Source organism: Bacillus rossius, chromosome 2 (assembly GCF_032445375.1).
Source record: "Bacillus rossius redtenbacheri isolate Brsri chromosome 2, Brsri_v3, whole genome shotgun sequence".
Taxonomy (NCBI): domain Eukaryota; kingdom Metazoa; phylum Arthropoda; class Insecta; order Phasmatodea; family Bacillidae; genus Bacillus; species Bacillus rossius.
Window position 1 is genome coordinate 30,812,851 of NC_086331.1, and position 20,538 is coordinate 30,833,388.

Below are 20,538 nucleotides of genomic sequence, written 5' to 3' on the forward strand. Positions count from 1 at the left end.
GTAAGATGGTGGTAGAAGAGATTGATTACACATCATGGAAAGATCCAAACATATTGGTTGACCGGCTAAAACTTCTACATGGCTCTCTTTGTGCAGGAAACTATTCGTGCATCAAAGAAATATCCTTCATACTCAAAGAACTGAGGAAAGCTGGCTACATACAATAATGTCTTATTTTACTTGTATTTGTGTAATAGTTGAGAAGTAATTAAATATTGAAAGTAAAAATTTAATGTTTTTATTTCTTGTATTCTGATTTCCAACTAAGCCTGTGTGTTTCCGCTACTGTATGTGTGATCATTCCGTTTCCTGTGTGTACTGTGTGTACGTTCCGTTTCCTGTGTGTACTGCGTGTACGTTCCGTTTCTTGTGTGTACTGTGTGTACGTTCTGTTTCCTGTGTGTACTGTGTGAACGTTCTGTTTCCTGTGTGTGCTGTGTGAATACGTTTCTTTTCCTGTGTGTACGTTTCGTTTCCTGTGTGAACTGTGTGTACGTTCCGTTTCCTGTGTGTACTGTGTGTATACGTTCCGTTTCCTCTGTGTACTGTATGTACGTTCCGTTTCCTGTGTGTACTGTGTGTACGTTCCATTTCCTGTGTGTACTGTGTGTACGTTCCGTTTCCTGTGTGTACTGTGTGTACGTTTCGTTTCCTGTGTGAACTGTGTGTACGTTCCGTTTCCTGTGTGTACTGTGTGTATACGTTCCGTTTCCTGTGTGTAATTTGTGTACGTTTCGTTTTCTGTGTGTAATGTGAGTACGTTCCGTTTCCTGTGTGTACTGTGTGTACGTTCCGCTTCCTGTGTGTACTGTGTGTACGTTCCGTTTCCTGTGTGTACTGTGTTTACGTTCCGTTTCCTGTGTGTACTGTGTGATCATTACATTTATTGCACGTAAATTGCATGTATTGCGCGTACATTGTGTACATTACGTGTTAGAGCTGATAGAACTGTTGGAGCACTTGAAGCTAATGGTCAATTGAAGCATAGGAGCAAAATGTAGATGGATTTGATGACGCGAATTGTAGCTCTTGGAGCCTGGCGTATATTGGAGAGATGTAATTTTTTTTTCGATCAAATGATCCTCTTTTTTAATTTGTAGATTTGACTCTAGTATTAATGTAAATGGTTCTTGATTTGACTAGCGTATTATTCCATACGGTGCATGTATATAACCGAGTCCTAGACAGCAGGTCGCTCAGTTTGTTACTGACGTCGGCGGTGTAAGGATCGCCTAGTTTGTTTCTTCTGGTGCATAAGTCGTGTCAATTAGCTGTTCTTGAGACCTCGAAGGCATCTTTACCGTCTTTAACGTCGAACTCGATGGAGGTTGTACCGTCGACTACGGGAACCTTTACGACAGCTACGACGGAGAAGGTGCAGATCCCGTTGGCAACGACGACGTCAACATTGGAGGAGATTTCAACAGATGTGATACCACCATCATCCGAAGTTTCATCATCAGCAATGGATTCTTCAACTAATGAAGAGCGTACATTGCGTCAGTGCAAATACTGTTGCGCATCATTTACTATCACCTCAAATGCTCGCAGACATGAAAGAAGCAGTTGTTCTAATAATGTTAAAAGAATACAATTTCAGTGCAATAAGTGCAAAAAACTCATTTCACGTCTTGATACCTTACATCTTCATTATAAAAAATGCTCCGAGAAAGTTAAGTGCGAGTATAATCAACATGGTTATTGTTTTGACTCTTGTGTTGTACCGGCTGATGAGTCTATATAAGTGAGACCCTGGTGATATGGACTTCAGTCCGTCTCTGGCTGCGGTGATGAACGGATCGTATAGTTAGACTTGTATAACATAATAGACCTGTATCTAGCTATTCTTGAGAACTCGATGGCATCATTACCACTATCTACACCAACCTGGATCGAAGGTCTACCACCATCAGTGCAGAGCACGATGACAACGACGTCTACAGCTACACCTGCTCTCTCAGCACAGCAGGAGATTTCGACGCGAGCAACATCTTCCGCAGAGCAGACCTCAAAGGCTTCAGAAGTTAACATGTCATCAGTGTTACAATGGTTGTCAACAGTTCCAGTGGCATTGATGAAGGAAGGAGCATCCAGCGGTGTTCCATCACCCGACTGCACGTACTGTGAGAAGATCAAAAACTTGAAATTATGGGATTATGTAATACACAATAATTGTAGTAGTAACTCTGAACGCATTAAATATCAGTGCAACAGATGTTTAAGCAAGTTTATACTCTATGGAAGATTAAAACGGCACCTCAGGAATTGTGATAGACTGGCTGTACATTCATCGGAATCAAGCTGTATATTTTGTAACAAAACATTAGCAAATATTCAAAGTGCACAACGGCACGAAATATATCACTATCCTTTAATGATGTTGATAATTCGTCTTTGTGTGAAAATTGTGGTGTACCAATATGTCGACCTGATGAACTGAATAGTAATTTAAAGTCATGTAAAGGACTTAGTCCGTAAAGTAAGAAGACTGTTTGAATCGAGAGATCCACGAAACTTTGGTAATTTGTCTGTGTGTTTTTTTTTGTACTTGTAGTAGTGTATAATTTATGTAATAAAAGTTTTTTTTAAATAGAACTTGTGGTGTTTTTATTTTCTCAAACGTAACACTTTTTTAGTATTTTTTTAAAATATTAAAGTTGTTTTGTATCGGCCAGGGATCGAACCAAGGACCTTAGTCGATCGAATCAATATGTAAATTAATGAGTGATTTATTGATGAATTTTGGAATTTTTCCCGAATCTCTAGCATTAAAATTATGAATTTCCAATATGGTGGTCTTGATGTGTGATAGGATGATGGTAGTAGAGGATTTAAAGTCTCTTTAAGAATGTTGAACATGATTTATTGAAATTATTATTTTTTACATAAAATTAAACATAATTGCATCGATCGGGTATCGAACCGAGGACAGGAGCGGATCGAATCAATATGTAAATAATGAGTGATTTATTTAATGAATTTTGGAACTTTTCCCGAATTTCTAGATAAATAATTACAGATATTCAAGATGGCGGCCAAATGACAAGATAGCGGGTGTCACAGTAATAAATTATTACTGCACTCTAGCGGGTAAGAATTAAACTAACATGGCGTCGGCGCACTCTAGCAGACGATACAATGATGATTATGGCTTCCAGCATCGAAGACAAGATGGCCGCCGTGACGTCATGTTACCTGACGATATATATACAATGAACAACGTGGTGGGGGTCAGTCTGCCAGCACCCACTGTGAGGGAAGGATCGGTCGTCATATTTTTTTCGCCCTCGTCGGGTTCGAACCGAGGACTCCGAGCTCCGTGCCGTAAATTTATGTTTTTTTAAATATTTTTTATTAAAAATTTTATTAAATGAATTTTTTTTAATTTTAATTTTTTTCATTAAAATCGGATAATAAATTTAAAGATGGCGGGCGTAACGGAAATTGCAGCGGTGACATCATTCTCCAAGATGACATATTCCATGATGACGTCAGAGGCTTATCTGAGGCTGTAGACATGGATGCTTAAGCCTCTATATGGACATTTCTAGCCGCTGGGATTTTTAAGGACTAAAACGGGTAATTTTCCCTCGAAACGAGAATTTTTCCCTCGAAAACCGGAAATTTTTTCTTAAAACGGTAATTTTTGAGTCATTTTGAATCATTTTTGAGGAATTTTGAAGAATTTTTGCCGCCGTGACGTCGCAGAGGTCTGTCATTGACCCCGGCTCCAGCTCCTCAACCCTGAACCCTGTGCCAGTTCCGTCATTCCTATACTACTAATCACTCATTAATTTACTGATTGAATCGAAGGATTCATATCCTTGTTTCGATCCTTGCTCAACGCACAAAAATGGTTCATTTAATTAAAAAATACCACACATGCGACTGGTTCGAGAAATAAAACAACCCTATACTACTGTGATTTTTTATGATGTTTGGAATTTTTCCCGAATTTTTAGGTTAAATATTACGAATTTACAAGATGGCGGTCAATATGTGTTTTATCACATGCTGACTAGCTGATTATAGTAGAGTAATGTATGCTTCTTTAAGGATTTTTCACCATATTTATTGAAATTAATATTTTTTCCCATCAAATTAAATTTTTGTATCTGTCAAGTAACGAACCAAGAACAGGAATCGATCGAATCAATCAGTATATTAATGAGTGTTTTTTTATGAATATTGGAATTTTGCCCTAATTTCAATTAAATAAATACGAATTTCTAAGATGGCGCCTTAAAGGCAAGATGGCAGGCATTACAGTAATAAATTATTACTGCACTCTAGTGGGTAAAAATTAAACTAACATGTCGCTAGCTCACTCTAGCAGTATAAAAGAGGCTGTTGGTCTCCATCTGACGAAATCAATATGGCTACCTCCAGCGGATGAAAACAAGATGGCGGACATGAAATCTTATTAGCTGGCGACATATACATTGGCATTAGTTGTGGGAGGTCAGTCTGTCCCTTGTCGGTGGCTTCCATAGAGGAAGGATCTGACAAAAAAAAATTATTTTGCCTTCACCAGGTTCGAACTACAGACTCCGAGCTCCATGATTTAAGTGCGTTTTCAATCAAAAATTTTTTGATTATATTTTTTAATTTAAAATTTTTCCCGAATTTTTAGCTAAATAATACGAATTTCCAGGATGGCGGATGTGACGTCATAGTCCAAGATACCGGACTGTTTTTTATTAAAAATTTTATTTATTATTGTAAAAGTTTTCTGGATTTTCTAGTATAAAAAAGGATTTTTAAGATGGCTGCCGTAACAAAAATTGCAACGTTCTAGAATACAAGATAGCGGCCGTAACTAAATGTGCAACGATGACGTCATACAATCCAATATGGCGGGCTAACGAAAATTACAATGTTTCTATAATCCAAGATGGCGGGTGTGATGTAAGTATTTTTATTAAAATTTTAATTAAGATCTTTATTATTATTTATTCATAAATTACCTGTTTACTCTCTTCGGGAATCGTACCAAGGACCGAAATCGATTAAATAACTAAATATTTGAAATAAGAAATTTTTTATAATTAATTTTTTGTAATTTTTCGTCAAAAATTAAAGATTTAATGCCATCGGTCAAGGTCGTTACCTCGGTGGCTTAGGGTGGCTAGCTTTATGTAGTACTCTTAAGCCATTTTTAGGAATTTTTGTTCTTTCAAAGGCAAAAGTCATTTAATGTTTTTTGAATTCCTAATTTTTTTTAATTTTTAAGTAATAATACGTTAGATTTTCCGTTAAAACTATCATTTTTCCTTTGAAATAGGAAAATGTCTATGAATTTTAAATTATTTTGAGTCATTTTTGAGGAATTTTGAGTCCAATATGGCCGCCGTGAAGTCATAATCTAAGTTGTCGGTCGGACAATCCCAATCCACAGCCAGAAGCCAGGGCCAGGAGGAACCAACCTATACTACTGATGGTATTCCAGCAACTGATGTTAGTCAAAATTATAAAACTGTAATTTATTTTTTGGTGTGTGATATTGTTTCCTAGGACACACCTGCCAATATTTAATTTATGTCAATTTATAAGAATAGGAAGAATTGGATAACTACCCTACGTTGCATCACACAAGAATGTTATTAAGATTATTGGAATCCTTTTTTCTCGAATATGAAATTTTATTGTTGTTTGAATTTTTTTATAAAGAGCTGCTATAAGCCAATGTTATATGCAGTCAGACCGAATATAACCATCTTGTGGTCATTTATCACACAAAACAAATAGTGCATTCAAACTTTGAAAATGTCTCTACTAATGTATGTACATTTACTAACCACCAGATATATATCCAATCAAGGTAGCAGAATATTAGAAAAAATACCTCCTGGGATTTATTTATTATTTAATATATTTTTAATTGTTTGTCGAACGAACCACGAATTTTTAACTATAGTTGGCGTGTGCATGCATTAATGTAAAAATATTAGCTCATTAGAAACACATTGAAGTATGAGTAACGATAAAACAGGTGCCAGCTGAATTGTGTTTCTCTATGCTCTGCTGCAATGCTGTGTAAGTCAGCCTGGAGAAACGCAACGTGCCTGTTATACGTGTGTTGTGGGTTGCCCGTTTTCAAGGCGCATGCTGAAGTCTGCTCGCTTTGCAGCGTGCCCATTAAGAAGTCATGAAACACGAGTAATACGTGAAAATGTTAGCCGTTTACATGTAATTAATCATATTCATTTTAAGCGTAGGATTACAATACGTCCCACTAGCAATTAAAATTTCACTAATGTTTTGAAAATATTACAAAAATATCTATAAAAAAAGTAAGTTTCGAATTTATTATATTTAATTCTTGGCAGTTATGGTTTTGTCATAATTCGGCTGTGAATTTTGGTATCGCAAAGAAGGAGATAATCATAACTCTTGAATTGATTAACGATGAAGATGACTACTTTCTTAGTGAATGTTTTTCAATACCAAATATATTGTTTGTTACATTATAAAAGTGTTTAAACAAATGAGAAAATAATCAGGATAAGGCTGTGTTTTTTTAATGTGCCTAATTTTATTAATTTTTTTGTTTAAATGAATCTGTGATGCATGTTAAGATCATAATTTTAGATTTTGTACCTCAAAATTATTAAGGCCCTCACTTGGTTACATGGTCCATTTTGAGCTTCAATTTCCACTTACGAACACTGTTCAGACTTCACACTTTTTTCAGTCGCTACATAATGAAATAGAAGGGCAATAATTACCAAACATAAGTTTCTTCAATTTTCTTTTAAATAATCCTTATCACAAAGCTTGGGAAACTGGCTATACCTAAAATACATAAAGACTAGCACGAGACCATTCAGAGGACAAGTCAATGATAGAAAGGTGCACTACCGGTGGACGTTATTTATTTAGAAACAGCGATTGGTCCAAAGTTTACATGTTAGATGGATGTGAAAAACTAAATGGCAAAGTATTAATCCTTGTTTTAATAAGTGTAAGGCCGGGTTTATAAACTATGTAAGGGACGCAATGACGCAATAATGCAACATGCAATCAATGCAAGAAACTCAATGTCGTTAATTAGCTGGCAAGTCGCAAGACGTCACCAACCCGACAAATTTAAATTGTAAAACAATTGCGAACGAATTTTTTCCGCGAGATTCGTTAGTTCGTTCATGTTTTTCATGAAAACATATGAAATATTCAATTAAATGATTTAAAAATTATTTTCTTTCACCCTGCGAAATTTTAACTAGTGAAAACGCCATTTTTATAACAAAAACAATATCGTGACCTTCTAAGCACGTAACTTCGGCGTCTATAAAAGTTTTCGGAACAGTTCACTTCCAATATAACCATCGAAAACGAAAGCCAAGCCAAAAAAAATGGGAAGTTGAAAAATACTTGCGTTGTGTTATTGCGCCTTGCGTAGTTTATAAACCGGTTCTCTAAAATCTGGTTGCTGAACATTTTGCGTCATGAATTTTTTGCGTTATTGCTTTTCTTGCGTAGTTTATAAACCTGGCCTAACGTTTTATCCCACGTACGTGACTAACGCTCATACGTTTAACACGTTGAGTGCCGTCATCGTGATCCCGGCCTAATGCTGGAATCACTATAGCGTGACGAGCACGACACAGATAAAACTATTTCCTTGCCAATGACTGTTGACACGTCTGTGACTGTGCGAAAAAAAACCGTGGGCGTGACCGACTTCCTGACTAGAAATTGTTTCGTTTTCGTTTGCGTCGCTTGTCAGAAATTTGTATTTGAATGAATTTTTTCACACATTGTTTTGTTTATTTAAGTTATCTTGGCGCTGAATTTTATTTTAGGAGCATATTGACTTTTTTCCCCCGAATGAACGTTAACTTTGTATCTAACATCTTTATCACACATTTATATTAAAAATTAGTCAATATTAATGGTTTCCATATCTGCGGTGTATTTGTAATGGCTAGAAACAATTTTATACAAAATTTCGTTGGCTTAGAATGAAAGCTAATAACTCAGAAATCTAAAACTTCACAAATCATGTTTTATTTGCTTATTTAACATGTTTTCCTAGCAACATACGTGATTTCTTCCTGCCTAGAGCACAGAGTATTCGTTATTATCTTCATGTAGTTGGAAAATAGTTGAGATACAATGTTTGCTGCCTAACAATACTATATATATATATATATATATATATATATATATATATATATAAACACACATATATACGTGGTGTTTATTCTTTTTGTCGAGTTATATTTGTCTGTCCACGGTTAAAATTGCATGAACACAATAACGTAATATTTTGTTATCGCAACACGTCCTTCGCTTCACTTTAGTCGCGCTATTGTGATTACAGAACTAGGCGGTGAACGACAGTGGGATTGGTCGTGGACAGCTTAGTTTTGGCTAAAGACTCACCCCCCCCCCCCCCTTCCCAGACCCACTAATAGGTTCTTAATGGTTGGTTGCACCGCTACATAAACTCCGTCGAGCTCAGAAAGAGCGAATACTGACTTCGAGGACTGACAGAGACAGACGCGGTTGAAGATGTAAAACAGTGGGGAAGCCTTCTTTTCACAGACGAGAGAGCCAAACGCCCTATCGTGCATCTTCGGTTTTTCTTTTTGTTCTTTGTAAATAAATATGGTGGTGTTGATAAAAGGAAAGACCATAAACAAGGCAATGGTATTTATTTGTACGCCGCCATATTTTTCGTTTGCCGTGTGTCCGTGAATGTTTACGTTGGACAACTCATGATAACTAATGGTCAATTAGGTTAGGTTAGCTACATTATAAATACTTTAAAACATTGTGGACGGTTTATTTGGTTAGGACAACTACATTAAAGATTCTGTAAAATCATGTAAACTGTTTCCTAGCGCTTGATAGCTACATATTAAAAAGTTATTTGCTAAGCAACCATAAAATGATTTTACAGTATTTTTAATGTAGCTATACTTACCTAATACAACCAACCATCCACAATGTTTTAAAGTATTTATAATTTAGCTAACCTACCCTAATCGACCGCAAAATTTAATGCCACGCCGGTTTATACAATGAGGTAGAACGGCGTATGACGTATGAGTAAGCTATATCCCAAATAAATACACCTGTTGTGGAACGGAAAAAAAAAGCCAGCAAGAACATCGGGGAATTTCGGGTGTGGCTCTCTCGTCTGTGAAATGAATGCTTTCCAAAACAGTGTGCCACGTCTTGTCTCAACCCGACCCCACACCAGTGGGGTTAGGGACGGCGAAGCAGCACCAAATTACCTGAAGAACCGGGTTCCCGTTTTTGGACACTTCAAATTTTGAGGAGGGAAGCATTCTTCGTAGAATACCGCAGTAGGTGTTTTAAGTAGTAATGTGTTTGGGGTTTATATCTCGTAAACAACCAAGACATTAGATAGGAACCTACAACATACACGTCAGGGAAATCTAAGTAATTGGCAATTCCCAGTTGTGAGGAACCATCCAAGCACAGGCATGGAGTGATTTCAGGAAACAACAGGAAAACTGAAATCAAGATAAAAGAACTGAATTCAAGATTTAACGGGATTAGAACCCGTGTCCTCAAGTACGAAAGTAAAATCGTTTTACACTTGTGCTGCCTCGTTAGGTAGAGGGCCTCGGTGAATGGACACGATTATTACAGTATTCATTACGGTTATTCATTAGGGCGGTGAAACATGTCAAAACACGCATAGCTGTAACTTGTTAAGGTCGTCAATATTTCCTTATAGTTTAATTTGACACCGATTCTTGTGTTTTTCTAAGGCTGTTATACGGCTGTTACGAGTTGATCTAGTTTATTTTTTCGTTTGTTGTTCCAAGTGAATCGAGTGTTTTTGTTTTCTCTTTTAAACTTAGAGTGGTTTGTATTATCATAAGAACCGTACCTCGCTCCTTGAGACCACGCTTTCATGCGGTGGTTAGTTTTGTATTTAGTCCTTATGACAGTGTTGCGACGAACTCGCAATCAACGCCGCAGCTACCCAAGTGCGTAGCCTCTGTTTGCAGCGTCTGTGACAAATGGACTATTAAACCAGCCTGCATTAGAAACACTGGTCCTGTGTACATCATTATTGGTCCAGCCACCTTGGGTTCAAGACCAACGTCATGAACTTGCTATCCTGTTACGTGACCCACCCCTCTTGCAGCCTTAAAAAAGAAGCAGTCTGACGCCCTTCCAAACTAGTCCTTATCTGCAGCAAGCAGCACGGCGACAAACTGTCTGGTAGGGTTTAGCGTTACACTGCTACCCACGGAGGCCCAAGAAGACGGGACCGCCAAGATTATAGTGGGTTCCGAACCACTTGGCTACAGTTGGTGTCATGCTAGGGTGCTGAGACGTGCTGGCAATCACGGCCACAAAAGACCCTTTTCTTCGAATCACAACTTGAATACTTACGTTGCTCGTGTAGACCCACGGTAGAAGTTGTGATTTTTCACAGAAATATTAAAATATTTTTATATAAATACAGTGAAAATGTTTGATATGTTTAGGCTATAATATTTATCAAGTTTATTTTGCATGTACCTAGTTAGTAAATATGTATGTGGTTAAGTGTAAGCGAAGGTGGTACGCCTTATCGTCGCCACTTAAAATAAGGTAATAAATAAAATAAATAAATACATGCCTGGAAGTATAACAAATCACTATAAGCATGGTGTAACAGCAGGCATGTTGTATGCCCTACTGCAGTGTGTTAGAAAATTCAGCGTGTAGCAGTACAAAGCATATTTCGTAACTGGTGTTCAAAGAATTTCCTTGCAAAACTTACAAGAACTTTTTCGCCGTTTATGGTAAGTGGTCATTTTCTTGTTGGTTTACTTGAAATAATTTTGGTCGTAGAATTTTTCATTCGATTTTTTGCGAATGTTCGTATCCTTCATCAAACAGTTAGGGGAGACCGGGGCAAGTTGACGATGTTAAGCTTTGAAATGGCCTTTAACAGATAAATAAGCATATATAATATCTAATTTGGTACCAATACGAAGTACATACTAATTTCTACCTAAATATGTAAAAAGGTTGTATTACTTTGCGTAGTTCCGAAGTTATTGACAAGAAACCAATTAGTTAGCACATTCGTCATCTTGCCCCAGGAGTGGGGTAAGTTGACGAACCTATTGGGGTAAGATGACGAAACCAAAATATATATATTTATGGACAAAGTAAACAATAGTTTTATAGATATCCTACACTAAACAACGTGCAGGATGTAAAGAAGATATATTGTAACATATTTGAACGACTTTGATATAATTCCTTGACTTCATAATTGGAAAAGTTTTCGTGCCACCACTCAGAACATGTGGAACACTGAATCCAGTGTTCATTTGGAGGTTCCACGTAAACTTCTTCACATGCAGGGCAAGAAACGCTATTTAGGCTTTATGGTTTTGCTACAGAATGATCAGAGCTTTGTTTTTCAGTTTTCTTAGTTTTTCTTTCATTTTTCTTCTCTTCATTCTGCTTCTTCTATCTATCTCTTCGTCACTCCAACGCCTCCTTTCCGTTTTCCGCTTATAATATGCCTAGGCATCTACAAAAAAATCAAACAAAATTGTTACGACTATTAACACAGGAACTATTTATACTATTTTATAATTTCATTATTATTTTTATTTTACTTAAATGTTCGTCATATCTGTACATCATTGGTTTAAATAACACATATATACAAAATAATGTTCACACTGTCATTACCTATGGCAAGTTGACGATTGCAGGGGCAAGATGACGAATTCGTCATCTTGCCCCCGTCAACTTGCCCCAGCAGCCGTATTTTTGCTTTACCAAAATCACGAACAACATTAACAAATTTTCTTCAACAACCTATACACTAAAATACTTCCAAAAGTCAGCATTTCAATTTACATGTATAAACATTTAAAACAAATGGACTCTTTTCTCGTAATAGCTTAACATACGTACCTTCAATATTACAACAATGGCTCACGAAACAGACTGCCTCTCAAAACTGCCACATTCAAACTGACTGGAAAATTCCGCTGCACCTGCCTAGTAGGTGCAGATGGTGACACACAAGGTCACAGGTGCGCCAACCGTCTATCTGTGTTTCTGGATTAGTTACATACGATTCGTCATCTTACCCCGTTCGCCAACTTACCCCGGTCTCCCCTATAATCATGATTTAATTTTAAATTTTCAATGAAAATGTAAGTTCTAAAATAACCTCAAACATCATATTACGAAAGTGCAAGACTTAAACTTTTTCCAACACCTCGACTCGTTCAAAGTAGAAAACGCTTGGGAAATTGCTGGATTCGCTTTTTTGAACCCCTCGTTCCTTTTCAACTGTGCCCATGTTGTTCCCTGGTGTTCCATAACGTTACATTATGAGGATATCGGCAACGCTTTGCGTGCGTGGTAGGATATACAAGTGAGCCCCTTTTTTTCCCGACATGCACGTGTCCAGTTTGGGTTTTTAAGAGTGGTTTTAAGTTTTTTACTTGTCCTTCGAGATTGTTCGTGGTATTTATGGCAAAAAAATTGGATCAATAATTTAAGCAAAGGAGCAGTGTTGTGTTAATCACAGAAAATAAGATTTAAAATTGAGCAGAGATGAATAAATGTTGTATTATTTACAAGGGATCGCCTATGAAGTGGGTAAAATGAGATCCAAAACATCGAATGGGATGGCAAACATTTGTCGCAGCTATTTATCTTTTCATGTATTAGTGCGAAATGCTATTTCTGTTCTGCATTATGCAGAACAGAAATAGTTGCGTTCAAACTGGTTTCAACGCAATCTAGTGGACGTTTCGCAACCATCGATACTATTGTTACGGCAAAAATCCCAATGATAGCATCACCGTTCACGAATTAAATGGTGTTATTCTAATTTTCTAAAGTATTTTTAAAGTAACGATTATTTATTGTTATGGCCATTAAAGTGTACAAAATGTATTCCAGGATAGTTTCTTTACCATAACGTTTTATTTGGCTCACCAGTAGGTTTGCAACGTCCCGCAATATTCACGAAATGGAATATATACGAGTTAAATGCGCCAGACGCGGGTCCGTCATCTGGACGAAGTCAGCGAAAAAATTAATTCTGCTAATGCGCGGAATTTTGGCGACAGAGAGGTCACAGATAGGACACCGAAAGCTGTTCCCTAAAAATTAGGGACTGGCCGTGTCCTATCGGTCACTAGAAACACGGTTAGGGAACAGGTTTAGCACATTCAGCATCTAAACACTTATTTTTGTGTGTTGGACTACCGACCTAAGTAATTACTTTGGATACTTTCAAAAATATTTGATCATAGGATATTGCTTGATAATTTCAGTGCTTAATGGTATCCTTGCACCTGGGTAGGATGAAACGTGGGTTGTTAACTCAGGATAAAAAAGAGGAGGTTACAAAAATAATTCTTAAGTGTTGGAGACACTTTCGAATCCTTTAACTGTGTATCATATGAGTTGTGACGAGGTCAGCTCGATCGAATGAACACTCAATCAAAATGTCTAGAGATAACAACTATAAAATCTTTATTGTCAAACATGTTTTTTACTTCAGACTTTCATTGTGTAGTTGTAAAAGGTTACAACAAAAAAATTGTATGTATATTATGAAAAATAATTTTATAAATTATAAAGTGGTAAAGAAAAGAATAAGACTATAATCTACATAATATCTGACTTTGCAAACATATAAAAACAAAACCACTATAATATAATTGTCTGAAAAGCACAAGTTAATTATATTAGTTTTGTAAATTGTTACAATATACATATTCCTGATTGCGAAAATTTTAGGAAGTAAATTATGAAGATGAAACAAAATTTGATTTCATGAAAAATTCACAACATACTAATTTGTGTCACTTCTTTCTTCAACACTATTCTGCCACCTACTCACGGACAGTTCTGTTAGCCATATGACTAAAAAATAAATAATAAATACATCATGCATTATGTAGACACTATGTAACATCTCTAATACTTTTTTGCAGTAATTATAATTTAAATATTCAGTGAACTGTAAGTCTTTAAACATAACTCTTCAAAATCCAAATCAGCCATTAAAAAATGTATCTGGAACTAACCAACGATTGATATGCAGATAGTGGTACATAATTTACGTTTAAGGAACAGAATTATACTTAAAACATTTGTCTTATTAATACGCAAAGTAAGATTTATTTTCTAATTGACCTGCTGGTACCTAAATATATACTTCCCATTAAATTCAAACCGTATACGTAAGAGATTTTAGAGTATATAATTTTTAATTGATGAGAAAATGTAAAAGTAATATTTCTTAGTTTATAATATACCGTGTGCATTTTTAAAATAAAAATATCTGTTTTTTTTTTTCAAACTCTACAAACACTTTGGGCATATATTTATTTGTACTTCACAGTACAAGCATTACATCATTCTTGTTGGTAAAATATACACAATGCACTATGATTGCTATATTGACTCCTAATATAATTTTCACTTAACTTTTCTCGATGTAATTTCCATGGTAATAAATGTTTTAATTACAAACTATAGTACATAAGATAAATTCATTATAATCTTCAGTTCACAGTTAACGTGTATTAATTACACTTCAGAAACACAAATTGTACAATGCTAAGTTATCAAGGAATAATTGTCATGCATGCCCTTATCATGGAAAGATGATGAGCTTCATCCCCCCCCCCCTAAACTCTTAAACACATTTGCACGCAACATATGGACCAACTACCGCCAGTGTTATTAAGATAATTTTTTAAATTCTCAACAGATCTTAATAGGAAGTAAAAAATGCACATTTATGTATTTATAGTTGCTATTATTTTTAAAATAACTTAAGGTACCCTGTTTCTAACCTTCGATTGGCTAATATTCCAATGATGTTTTTCTTTCGATTCCTGTTATTTTATGAGTATTATGCATGTATGACAGTTACCAATACATTTAATTTGGAGCTCCTGGGAATTGGTATAAATATTTAAATAATTTAGGTTTTTAAATATTATATTCATAACATTTAAAAATGGTCAGTGCACACACGAACGGAAAGTTATAAATTCCGTTACTAAAGGGGTCGTTTGTGATCATAACAAGAATAAGTATAGAAAAATATTTTCTGTGTTTATGTTCCATCTTTAAAAATGTGGCACGGACCGTTACTTATTAATACTGTATATAAGAACCAACCTCTTGAATGGTGAAGTAGGTTTGACAGCACACGGCTCCGTAAGGAACATGCTAATGGACTCCCTCTGCAGCGAGGAAGCTGGGGGCTGTCAGTAGACAGCGCACTTGCAGGCTCGCCGGTAGGACTTGCGCAACGTGGCGTCCCTAGCGAAGCTGTCAAAGGTGTCTCGCCGTAGCAGCCGATCCTCATCGGTTATCCTCACGTCTTCTTCGCTGCAAGCCACAACTCTCTTCACGCTTGCCCCCAACCTCTTGCGTTGGCCTCCCATCTTCACGAGCGAATAATCGATTTCTTCGTAGATGTGATCTTCAGAACCAACCAGAGTCACTTCATCCTCGTCATGTCTTCCGTTCATTGCTTCTATGGTAGAATATATCTCTGTGTATACCACCTCCTCTTCAGTGTTGGCGAAGTTTGGCAGTAACTGTACTTGTTCATAGTAATCGTCCACGTGTTCGTCACTTGTGTCCCAAGCCCTGGCAGCCTGGCTCTGGAAAATGTCTGAATTATAAACACTATCATATTTTTCGATGTGGTTTGCATAACGCTCCGTTTCCACTGTTGAATAATCGCCTGCTCCAATATACAAGTCATTCAAAACCCATACATAGCAATGTAAGTCATGTTTTTGAGGTTGGATTTTCCCAATACTATTTAAGCTTTTGGAGGTAGACCTGCAGCTGTAGCCATTAGTCTGCAAACGCTCGTTTTTGTAGCAGATGATTTCAGTGGAAGACGTCAAGATATCACGGAGTTTATCCTGGAAAACGTCGCTGTTGGAAACGATAGTTTCAAATTTTTTGGAACGTATTTTTTTGTTCATTTTGTAATTTTTATTTAATGATGCACACAACATCACGCTACTCTCGTCATTTTCAACATTTTGAAAGCGGCATTCGTTTTTTGTTTGTTCCTCGCATTTTATTGAATAATGGGTTAAAGGTTTTACTATCGCGTGGTCATGTCCGTCGACTTTCTCTTCATGTGACGTTTTCATATTACATTGAACAACACTTTTACCATCCCCATTTTCAACAAAGTCCAATTCTTCTGGTACAGAACTTACAGTAACTAGGTTTTTGATGTAAGTTGCTGCATCATGTTTGATGACTTTGTGACTTTTTGACTCCGTAAACTTTTCCTGGCTTTTTGATGGAGAAAGCAAAGAGCTAGCTTCTTTTACAGCTCTTTTAGTATATCCTTTACCCAAGCAACATGGACAAATCACATATTTTGTAGTTTGATTCTTTGAAAAAGTGTTCATATGATCTTCACCTTGATCAATTTCCTGCACACAAGAATTTTTTAACTTTAAATGATAAACTTCATCTTCGACACTCATACATATAAATAACATGTCATTCACCTGAACAAGTACACACATCAGGAAACATTTCTAGAAGCAGATGTTTAAAATAAATAACACTACGATAAACGGAAAACAACAATTTTTCTTTCAGTTCCTCATAAAAATAAGGGTTTAAAGATACTATTTGAGGGAAATGACGATTTTATTGATTACTGTAGCAAGTACCTCACTGCTAAATCAGTATTCATGGAATCAGCTTAGTATTTACATCATACGGTGTAATGAACACGCCTTTAATACCTACTGGTCCAGTCGAGATATAATTAAAATGGGAAAATATTTGTATTTAGACCAGTTCTTATTAACCGTTAATTGTAATTTCTATAAAGTGAATATATACTTCCATATGTTTAATGTTACACTGCCGTGGAAAGGTGTGTAGCGTTTCTCTGTTGAAGCAGATAACCAATAGATACATGTAAAATACTGAAGCTGTATCAGTAAAGAGACAAAGAATTGATTCCTGAAAAATTGGATAGCTGATACTAGATACTTGAATGATTCGAACTTAGTAACACGAACACAAAACACGTTTCACGCTTATTATTCGATACTACGTGCCTGAGAGCAATGAAAAAGTACAGCCTTATCTTTACTAGAGAAAATGCATCATTCTCTGATTTAATTATGTGATGACGGTGTCGTTCTAAACGAAAAAATAAATTGGTGGTAAATATTCCCTGGGTTTGATCTCCATTAAGGACTTCTCAAGATGGCGATGCTATCACATAGTAAAAGCAAATGTATAATGCCCGAGTCATTAAAATAAATTTATGAAGAACCGAGAGCAAAGAGAGATATCTCAAACCGATAAGAGAGATAATAACTTAACAACAAAATATATTTTGGAGAAATGCATAACGAGACATGAATGTGTGAAAATTATTTATTAATTTTGTTTTTTATTGTTATTTATTGTTACGTCTTGTCAACAGCAATACCTATAGTTAGATATGGGTCCATACAACCAACACATTTGAGGGGAATTGGGGGGAATGAATCGACCATGACAGTAGTATGTTTTGGGGGCTCCTGGCGCAAACGTCAGGCACTAGATGCCGGGAGCCGGTCTTCCATCTTGAATTTTGACGTCACAGCGGCCATCTTGGATTACCTTGACCTTGACCTTTTTTTGACCTTCAAAATTTGCCAAAATTGGTCAATATTTGCCAAATTTGACTCACAATACGCCCAAAGTTACAGTTTTTTGGAAACAAATTCCTCCAAAATTTTTTAAAACAATTCGACAATTCAAAAATTAGGATTTGGAAAAACCTCGAAAGTCATTTTGCCTTAGAAAAAACACAAAATCCTAAAAGCGCCTTAAAACTCCTAAAAGCTAGCCGCTCTAAGCCGCCGAGGTCATGACCTTGAAAATTAGGATGAAATGGCAGCCATTTTTAATTATGACGTCATCGTTGCAATTTCCGTTACGGCCGCCATCTTGAAAATCCTTAATTTTTATGTTTGAAAATTGGGAAAAGTTAAAAATTTTATAAATAAACTAATTAATAAAAATTTAATTAAATATTATTTAAATCGTGCACTTAGGCCATTGAGCTCGGAGTCCTCGGTTCGAACCCGGTGAGGACAAAAATAAAGGTCCTTCCTCCACGGAAGCCACCGACACACTAACCTCCCACCACTTATGTCAAGGTATATATAGCGTCAGCTAGTATGACGTCATGTCTGCCATCTTGAAAATCAGTAATTATCATCCGATTTTAATAAAAAAATTAAATTTATAAAAAAATTAATAAAAAAATTAAATAAAATATTTCTTAAAAACAACTGTTGCACATATCGTTACGACCACCATCTTGAATTCTAGAAATTTGGCATGTTTCATTATGACCGCCATTTTGGATGATTATGACATCATCGCTACACTTTATGTTTCATCCGCCATAGTGGATTCTAGTATGTTGCACTTTCCGTTACGGCCGCCATATTGATAAACCATAATTGTAATCCTATAAAATCGGGAATTTTTTTAAAAATTATAAAAAAACATTAGTTCATAAAAATTTAATAAAATATTATTCAAAACGCAGTTACGCCTTTGATTCGATCCTGGCGAGGTCAAACAAATAAAAAACGACAGATCCTTTCTCCACAGAAGCCACCTGCAGACTGACCTCCCACCACCAATACCAAGGTATATGTCGTCAGCTGGTATGACGGGAACCTTGACTTCAGCGACGTCGATGTTGGAGCAGATCCCGAAGGCAACGACGTCAACACTAGAGGAGACTTCAACAGTCGTGGTATCACAGGCGGAAGAGAGCTTAACGACTTCAGTGCTGGCTGCACAGGAAACCTCGATGAACCTCGTTTCGCCCTCGATGTAGATTTCAATGGCTGGTGATTCGACAACATCTAACGAACATCGGTGCCGTTACTGTGACAAGATTTTCTCAAACATCAGCAATGCTCGTCGACACGAGAAGAGAGAATGTGCTAAGAATCCTCCTCGCAAAATGTTGGTTGTGAGAAATGGCATAAGCAGTTTGCCAGAAAAGATAATATGAAAACCCACATGAAGACATGCAAAGCCCCTGCTGCGGGCAGAAAGTAAAGGTTTCGGTGCAACAGCGAATGATTGATGTGCATATGAGTATGCCTCGAAATGGTACAACTGCAGTAACATCGTCATCTGGTTCGGGTCTGAAAGGGTCGTCTTCATCACCGCAGTATCCTTGCAGCTACTGCGATATGTCATTTGCATTTTCCCAAGTAGCACGAAGACATGAACGGAGTAAATGTAAGAAGAGTCCTTCTCATATAAAGTTTCGCTGCTATGAGTGTCATGTTGGTTTACACGTATTCATAGTTTGCGACGACATGCGAAAAAATGTAACGGTAAAGACCGTGCGCCTACTGTTGAACTATCTGCAGAAATTTCTACTTCTCGCTTTAGATTGGAGACTCGTGAGCGTACAGGCAGAAAAACAGATGAGCAGCAACCGATTGCTATGGCGTCTGGACATGGAACTAAACCTAAGACTGTGTTCGGTGCATTACAGGTGAATGATAATGGCTTCTACTTGGTGCAGTCTGCATTTCGCGGAACATTGAAAGACTGCTATTATCTAAATACGTTAAGTGAGTCGAAGGACATTTGTACTTTTCTTGATGATAGACAGGACATAATCAATGAGCTTACTGAGGATGTAGAAACAAACGGTCCATTAAAATATAACTTGTGGTTGGAATGTATATATGGAAAGCCATATCCGTTCGATGACAAAGTGAAGAAGTGTGCATTCAAAACATCGGCTGCAGTAATTGAGTAACAGGCGATTTGCCTAAAGGCGTTTTGCCTAAACATGAATTCGTTACGGCGATTTGCCTAAAGTCATTTTGCCTAAAGGCGTTTTTCCTAACGGCGAATTGCCTAACGGCGATTTGCCTAACGGCGATTTGCCTAAAAGCGATTTGCCTAACGGCGTTTTGCCTAACGGCGATTTGCCTAACGGCGATTTGCCTAACGGCGTTTTGCCTAAAATGTTACTATGATGACAAAACCTCGTTTTGCCTAACGGCGAATTGCCTAACGGCGTTTTGCCTAACGGCGAATTGCCTAACGGCGTTTTGCCTAACGGCGAATTGCCTAACGGCGTTTTGCCTAACTACGATTTGGCCAACGGCGATTTGCCTAACGGCGTTTTGCCTAACGGCGTTTTGCCTAACGGCGATTTGCCTAACAGCGTTTTGCCTAACTCCAATTTGCCTAATGGCGTTTTGACTAAGGGCGGTTTTTCCGGTATTTCTTATCAATTAAATCATTCGTTATAAAATACTATTAAATTCCTTTTTAATAATTTTTGTGTTATCCTAAATAAGCGCATACTCTTGCTTTAATAAAAAAAAACTGTTCGAAGGTTTCACTTTTGCTCACAAGAGAGCATCTTTGTGTTTTGTAGTTCTAAAATGTTATACTAGAGTTCGTAGATGCAAACAAGCTAGCAGCATTTTCTGCCGTTCTCGTTGATGGTTACAAAATCTTCCA